Here is an 8,715-nt window from a genome sequence, read left to right as displayed (position 1 = left end):
ATGCATTAAATTATATAGATAAAAAAATTACATAGCCTATCATCTTGCGCCCTACTGTGATCTCGAATTGCAGAATATTTCAGTAGGCTGCATGCATTTGAGAGTCGTTCTTAAATGTAATGCACATACATGCATGCACAGTTTTGCAGCTTTAATCGCCATTTTGGTAATTTCGTAACTTAACTGACAATGTATGCTCGCAGATTCTAGTGCGGTTTATTTATGAAGTGTGAGTGTGCGCCTCATATTCGCATACAGTTGCAGAGCGTGCGCCGTGAGCACAGTAAAACGGCTGACAGGACAGGAAAGTTTGTTTTACTGACTTATAACAATATCTCATCAGACCGCAGTTCCCTGTACTGAAGCTCATTTGGCACTTGTACCTTTTCCGCGTTTGATTGACTCGTGCGCTGAGGGCAAGCTGAAGTGTGCGTCTGAAAAGTCTCCCATTTGTTGTGGTCATAAAGAGATACGGCCGTTCCGCGTCTTAAGTTTTTAATAAATACATTTTGAACTCATTAAAATACTAAAAACCGTTAAATAAAAATGTTGCATTGATTATTTTTAATAACTACGCTTTTGGTTATTTATAACGTTTTATTAAAGAAGATTTTCACAGAATGATTTTGGCAAAATGGCGCCCCCCATGTGTGGCGCCCCTATGCACTGCATATACTGCATACCCCGTTTTTGCGCCACTGCATAGAGCCAACAGATGATCTGCTGGTTTCATTTATGGAGGTGGAGTCACAGGATGAGTGTGTGAAAAATGACACCTAGGCCTACTTCTTTGACATGCTCAGTTGATCATGTGTGATCACCCCAGGCGGACAGTAACTAAGTACATTTACTTGAGTATTGTACTTAAGTAAAGTACCGATACTCAAAAAGTGTACTTGAGTATTATTTTTTCTGGGAACTTATGACTTTAACTTCACTACATTTGAAAGACAAATATTGTACTTTTCACTCCATCACATTTCTATCAAGGTCCTCGTTTTGATTTCAAATAAGTCTTGCTGTTTTGCTTTTTTTGTTAAAGCAGTGTTTCTGTTGTAAAGTTATACAGCTACAGTGGTGTTACTGGGTTTTAAAGCAGGTTTGATTTTGTTTCTTCCTTATCACTCTGTATTTACAGGATTTCACTGTCCACTCTGTTCAAATGTGGATGAATGGCTACACATAGATGTGTGCACACACTGTCAGAGCTGTGTGAGATCACTACCATACTGCTTTTGTGGGGGTGTTAAATATTTATGTTTTTTTCCCCATAGGTTGTTAACATTCTAAAAGCTCTTTATTCCAAAGATACTACAAGCTAGTCAGTGTAGGTGTAATGTATTCTAAGTTGCTTCAGAAGTATTGCAAGTATTACATACAACAATAACAACAATGTGGTACTTAAGTACTTTTAAAAGCAAGTACTTCTGTACTTTTAAGTAAATATCTGTCTTTACAACTTTTACTTATAATGGAGTCATATTTGACCAGCAGTATCTGTACTTTCACTCAAGTAATGGAGTTGAGTACTTTGTCCGCCTCTGGTGATCACAAATAACATCATAATTGTTGTGATAACTGTCTTGTCCCTCTGCTTGACTATAATAGTTGTGTTGTTCACAGTATTTCCATCACCTCCAACGCTGATCTGCTTGACTCGCTGACTGCTGTGTTTGTGGATGCCAAACTGCAGACGGTTCGGTCAATGACTGACATACTGTGGGCTCTACAAGACAGTGAGGCGGGTGCTGACTGGTATTTCCTGAAAGCAGAATAGGCTACCTGGAGTTTCAGCACTGCATTGAGAAGCTGGCCTTGTGGTCCTATGACATTCTGGATCAGCTGGACCGCAGATGTTTCCAGCAACCCTCATTACAGGGGCCCATTTCAATAAGGAGGTTCAACCAACTCAGAGTTAAAACTTGAACTCTGAGTTGACTTACCCTGAGATGGGAAACTCAAGAGTTTTTGGTTTCAGAACAGCTGAATTGTGTTAGTTCAGTCAACTCTGAGTAGGTTGACTCTGAGTTTAGCGCGTGCACCATGACTATGAGAAGTCATGATCAATGGAGCTCCGAAATTATGATTCACCATGGCAACAGCACCGACAAAAAGACGTCCGCATACTTTGAGTCAACGCATAAGTTTAATTATTGATCACTGTTATAAAAACAGAGGTGAAAACTGGCAGAACGGTAGGTTATTGAACTAATATTAATTTTCATGGTATACCATGGGCAAAAAAAAAAAGAAAAAAGAACGTGACAGCAGCTAAAAATGAAGTATAAAAACATTTCAATCAGGTAAAGCTTTAAGCATAAAATCATAAATGTTCATGGGTGTAGGCTACATGACTTTACAAACATTTGATATATTAAATAAAATTTAATTCAGTGCCTATTTCAATGTGCAGCAGCTTTTTTTTACGTAGCCTACTCTAATCTTTTCACATAATTAAAGATTCTCTAATCCAGCCTGTTACATTTCTTAGAGTAATGAAATGAACATTTGACTTCTACTCCGTCAAGTGCATAATTTGTGTTTATGTAACAGCTGTGGTGGTGGTTACAGCATATATCTCGGACTTCACTTCCATATGGCATCCTTCCGTTCCATGTTTCATTTTCGGAAGGTGTAATGGTAATATAATTTTTTTTACTTTAATATTGTTTTGTAATACCGTTAAAATTTAGAGCATGTAATGTAACGTAGTTCTTTTTTAAGGTTCTTTCAAAAGACTCGGTGTCTGAGGTTCTTCTCAGGATGTGTAAACGACCCGCATTGATCTTTGCTTGACCTTTGATGGGAACAATAGCACTCCAACACCACGCCAGACTTCTGTGATGTACCTTGCATCAAAGATCTTGTTTGTACAGTCAGTTGTGTTTTTTTGGTCTGAGATACATCACACCTTTCCCTCTGCAATGCTAAAAAGGAACACTTTTAAATGAACTTTAATAAACTTAGACTTGGTTGTCTGTGTGTTTAAACAGGTTTTCTTGTGATATACATGTGGCAAAGCTGATGAGGGAGCGTTCTCTATGCTGTATCACAAACTGTGTGAACAACATAGTGAGGACTGTATAAAGAGGTCCCTGCAATACCTTGCTGCATGTGACCAGTTAGGGCATCACATGCCACCACCCATGCCGTCTGTACTGACCACCAAGTGGCTCATCTATGACCAGATGTCCAGTATGGTGAGCTGTCTTTGGGTCCATCCTGAAGATGGACTCTACAAAAAAGGTAACATGATCATATACTATTTTAAATACAACTGTATATCTCCATTTGATTCTTAGTAGAAGTGAAGCATGAAACAGAAATCTTTCTATTTATCCTCATTTCTATTTATTTCTATTTAATTTGGTTTTGTCAGGCAAGCTCATCGGGGTGGAGTATGTGTGCTCACAGCATGGAGAAATTTGCCTGGGACATATATGCCACAGACAGAGTCCCAGACAACTTGGTAGAGGTAGGGGATGAGGAAGAGGAGCAGAACCTCACCATATACCTTTTTTCTTTGATGTCCACCAAGGAAGCAATACGCTTGTCTCAGGATGTACCGTCATCGTCTCAGTCCTCTCAGGACCTGCCATCTGAGCCCAAAGAAGAGGTATGTTTGCAAGCATCCTTTACCATGCAATTACTTGGAGGATATTTTCATCCATCATTACTGATCTTCTATCTGCTTGTATGTGTGCAGACGGGACTCCAGGGTTTGACATTATCAGGAACTGCCCTGTACTGAGGGGAAGGACCAGGATTCAACTTTTTGAGATCAGCGGGCCACATCTAGTTGTAAGTGTAATTTTGCAATGTATTCATGCAGTTCTCAGATTCAGATGCATGGTGAGCCTAGGACAGGACTTCCACCTTCCCCTTTGTCGTCAACCCTGACATGTCAGGTCAGGCCATACGACCTGGGTAACAACCTCTTCACCATGCACCAACACTGCCAACGTCTGCTCTGCCAGCTGCCGCTCTCTCTGCTCTGCCCCATCCCCAGCAAACTGCACAAAGAGAGTACATGTACAGTCGATATGGGCAGCCCAGAAAGAGTTTGGGCCCACAAGGGTGAGGAGCCACAGCAGAGGGAAAAACGGTGGAAGAGTGGCTGCAAAGAGATGAGAAACGAAGGAAATACTTCTCTGTAAATAGTTATTTATTTGTAAATACGTGATGTATATAAATGTATTTATTTGTTTTCTAAAAATGAAAAATGAATCCATGCTTGAAATCCACATTCTGCCTGCTTTGGCCTGTGCTCAGATAATCTTATGTGATTGGTCACAAATACGTTTACTAAGATCATAGTGTTGCATAACCACAACAGTCTTCAAACTGCATCTTACTTGCATCCAGGACCCTTCTGGAGTGCAGCTGTATAGCCAGACATCGCTGTTCTTGAGGATCCACTTCTGGTAAGAAATCATTCTTACCACACCTGGTAAGATATGTGATTTTAGTGTTGTGTAAGCATAACCATCCTCAAATTGAAAATTCTTGTGTTGACTAGCTAATTTATAGCACTTCCACCACCTTCAGCACTGATCTGCTTGACTCGCTTGGAGCAGACGGCCACTTAAAGGCTGACATCAGCAGCTCCTGAGGTACAGTTTTCACAACAGAAGTGTGCCTTCATGTCTCATCAGATGAATATTGATATAATTAGAGATTGTTGTGTGTCTAGGTTGTTCTTAGCAAGGCCTAGAAGTGCTTCCTTCCCCCCAAAAACAAACGGATCTACATTTTGCCAAACTACAGACAGTCTGGTCAGCAACTGACTCAACTGAAATGATTTTACACAGCTGGTTATTTCCTGACTACAGAATACCTGGAGTGTCAGTGCTGCTATTAGAAGCTGGCCGTGTGGTCCTATGGCATCCTGGACCAGCTGGATCCGGCTCAACGCAGGATTTTCCCAGCTATCCTCACTTACTGGCGAGTCATGAAAAAACTGTTCTTATTATAGGCAAAAATTCATAAGCAGGTGCAATTAAGTTGTAAATAAGGATGTAATGGTAATATCTGAAATTAATATTTTTTTTGTAATACTGTTAAAATTAAAACCACACAATCTGTATATAAACACACTATTTTGCTTTAGCAGTTCTTTGAAAAGACACTGTGTCTGCCAGTTGAGATCCTATTCTATTCTATTATCCAGTTGCTATTCTTGGCGGTGTTCCAGAAAGCAAGGTTAACTTTCCATCACATGTAAATAAGGATGTAATGGTAATATCTGAAATTAATATTTTTTTTTTGTAATACTGTTAAAATTAAAACCACACAATCTGTATATAAACACACTATTTTGCTTTAGTGGTTCTTTGAAAAGACACTGTGTCTGCCAGTTGAGGTCCTATTCTATTCTATTATCCAGTTGCTATTCTTGGGGGTGTTCCAGAAAGCAAGGTTAACTTTCCATCACATACAGTATGTGACCCTGGACCACAAAACCAATCTTAAGGGTCAATTTTTAGAAATGGAGATTTATGCATCATCTGAAAGCTGAAAAAACAAGCTTTCCATTGATTTATGGTTTGTTAGGATAGGACAATATTCGGCCGAGATACAACTATTAGAACATCTGGAATATAAAAAAAACAAATGAAGTTCTTAGCAATGCATATTACTATTAAAAAATTAAGTTTTGATATATTTACGTAGGAAATTTACAAATTATCTTCACGGAACATGATCTTTACTTAATATCGTAATGATTTTTGGCATAGAAGAAAAACCTATTTTTTTTTTTTACTCGGAAAATTTTTGGCTATTGCTACAAATATACCCGTGCTACTTATGACTGGTTTTGTGGTTCAGGGTCACATATATCCTGAACTCTTGGTTGATTAAACCAAACCTTGCTTGCTCTGGGTATGTTGTTTCCAAAACACCTGTGAGAAGTTAGTTCAATCAACCTCTTTTTGGTGAGTGAGTTAACAAGCAGAATTGGTGGTTTTAATGCAAGCTTATGAAGAATAAATGCCAGTTATAACAAAAATGCAATATTGCTGCAAAAGACAGAGTTGGCTTGGCAAAAACAGATAGAATAATTATGTGAGGTTATAAGTATTTAAGTTTTCTTTTTGTTGTATGTAGCTAATAGAAAAAAGGCTGAAGCTGTAAAACAGGTGGAGGACCACCACATTCACTCACTCCAGCTGAGGAGCTGGCACTGTCCCTTAATCAAAGGCGACCTATCATTGAGTAAAAGGTCAGGGTAATCTAAGGTGCAAGGAATCCCTTTGATAAGTCAAAGTGCCATCCAGTTTGGTCAGTACAGGAAGAAAACCTTCAAGCGATGCTTAACGCATTATTACTGAAACATAGCATACTCCAGCATTAATGGCTTTATAAGAGGAAGATTTCCTCCCGTTATCTCCAAAGTAGAGGGAAAATGTAGGGAGAAGTTCTGGCAGAGACTTAAAAAGCCACTCAGATTCTTTCTTCCATGTGCACTACTTGCTGTGGCCCCTCCATCTGCTATGGCGGATGACCTGAAGAGAACTTTAAGTATGGGAACACCACTGCAGAATCCAAAAGGATATCTCTGCAGGCAAAGAGGTTGGATTCTGGACACATATTTTTCCAGAAGGAGAAGTGTCTGTGCCACTGCAGCTGGAAAAGCGTTAACAGAATGGCTGTCTGAGCAGAAGAGGGTGATGTTATAGACAACGTGAGTGATGTGCCTCTGACAACTAGCTGAAGGACGAAGAAGAGAGCTGAAGCATATGCACAAGGCTTCACTCAAAAACGAGGAAAGAAATGCAAGTGATTACCCTGCAACAACCTGTGCCTGCAGCCAAAAATTAAAGTAACTATTAAATAATTTGCAGCACGTATAAGAGGAAGACAGTGGAGCGAAGAAGAGAGCTGAAGCATATGCACAAGGCTTCACTCAAAAACGAGGAAAGAAATGCAAGTGATTACCCTGCAACAACCTGTGCCTGCAGCCAAAAATTAAAGTAACTATTAAATCATTTGCAGCACGTATAAGAGGAAGACAGTGGAGCTTCGGCTGGCAGAGTAGCAGCTCTTGTTGGGCCCCATAGTGTAGTTATTTCTTTATAATTTTATATTTGAACTGTTTTCACTTTTAATAAAAATATACAGTTATAAATATTTGTATTTTAATCTTATCTTGTTTTTCTTTGCATTTATATATTTAGCTTTTTATATTTCATTGTTTTTATTGTGAAATTAAAGCACTTCAAAAACAAAGAGCAGGTCTATTCACTCTTTGACAGACGAATAGCATTTACTGTAGAACTTAGTACATTTTTTAGTACAAGTCTGTAAAATGCATTTACTGGGGGCATGGTGACACCTTCAGGCCACATGTAGAAATAAAGGCGTTTCTCTCGCATTCTGTGAAAATGTTGCGTCAATGAGTGCAACAAATACACAACTTTGGAATAGAAATAGTTTCTGACTGGAGAGCAAGCAGCCCACTGCTTTTTCAGCCGGAGCTCTATCGGATCAAACAGTGTGCTGTTGACCAAACTACAACGCAGCACAGTTCCAGTCTGTTCTATACAGCGAAAAGAGACAATATATATATTTTTATTTTTCCAGAAGTGGATCCGAATGACTTTTGTTGTGTCTGTTTGCTCTTGGGGAGTTCTTTGTGGAAGGATTATTGCCATTTAAAACTCATGAGTGGGCTGGATGTTTGAAGTCAGATTTCTAAAGCTTTGCTGGCAATGTGTTCCTTCCCACATCTCAATTACTCTCTCTGCGCACACACACACACCGAAAACGTTAAGCTGAAAAGACCAGTATGTGTTTAATTAACTTTGCGTAGGCCGGTTTGCTCCTAATTGTATGAACTAGCGGCATGTCTTCCACGAAACAACCTTTTAAACAAACAAATGGTTCTCGGGTATCACGCATAATGCTAGTTTTTGCGTGCATGTGTCTGAAAGTATCTGTTGTGTTTCTGATAGCATGGAAAGGGCGTTTTGAGAGACTAATTAAAAAAACAAAATTAAAGAATCTCCCAAAAAGACTCTAAAGTACAAGGTTTGAGGATAGCCAGTAGCATGCTATTATCTCACTTCGAATAGAGTGTATTCCTTTTTAAAAAAAAAAAACCTTCCTGTTTGTCTGAATAATCACTAATCACACTTATTTCTTCAACACAGAAGATCTCACACTCATTTCTTCAACATGCAATTTCACACACCACACTTCACTCAATCTTTCCTTCTTTGAAACGCCACATACTGAGAGTTTTTTTGAAGACTCGTAGTAACCTGCAACACCTGTTTACTTACTAGCCCATCCCACATCAAATCAGCCCAAAAGTGAGCTGTACGCCCCAAAGACACCAGGAGAGGGTGCTAGAGACACACACAGAAAATGTATTTCCACAAAACGTTACATAACTTTGGCAGAGATCTTCAGATGCAGTGTTTCCAGTTATCGAAAGATTTTTTTTCTTGATAAATCATAGTGTATTATATATATACACACACTACCAGTCAAACGTTTTTGAACAGTAAGGCTTTTAATGCTTTTTAAAGAATTCTCTTCTGCTCACCAAGTCTGCATTTATTTAATCCAAAATACAGCAAAAGCAGTAATATTGGGAAATAATTGCTTTCTATATGAATATATTTAAAATGTAATTTATTCCTGTGATCAAAACTGAATTTCCAGCATGGTTATTTCAGTCTTCAGTGTCACATGATCCTTCAGAAATCA

The 8,715-nt window shown here is 38.8% G+C and overlaps 1 long non-coding RNA gene across 1 annotated transcript; it reads right to left on the bottom strand.

Annotated features, from left to right (window-relative positions):
* Nucleotides 1-3,345: 3,345 nt before the first annotated feature.
* LOC107753335 (uncharacterized) lies at nucleotides 3,346-8,214 on the bottom strand. The gene is made up of 4 exons (XR_001641456.1): nucleotides 8,195-8,214; nucleotides 4,838-4,941; nucleotides 4,356-4,447; nucleotides 3,346-4,117 (listed from the first exon to the last, which is right to left on the bottom strand). It is a non-coding gene; the product is annotated as an uncharacterized LOC107753335 (long non-coding RNA).
* Between the last annotated feature and the right edge of the window lie 501 nt (nucleotides 8,215-8,715).

This window comes from Sinocyclocheilus rhinocerous, unplaced genomic scaffold (assembly GCF_001515625.1).
Source record: "Sinocyclocheilus rhinocerous isolate Xijiao unplaced genomic scaffold, SAMN03320098_v1.1 scaffold4186, whole genome shotgun sequence".
Classification (NCBI taxonomy): domain Eukaryota; kingdom Metazoa; phylum Chordata; class Actinopteri; order Cypriniformes; family Cyprinidae; genus Sinocyclocheilus; species Sinocyclocheilus rhinocerous.
This window is presented reverse-complemented; position numbering and strand designations above follow the sequence as displayed.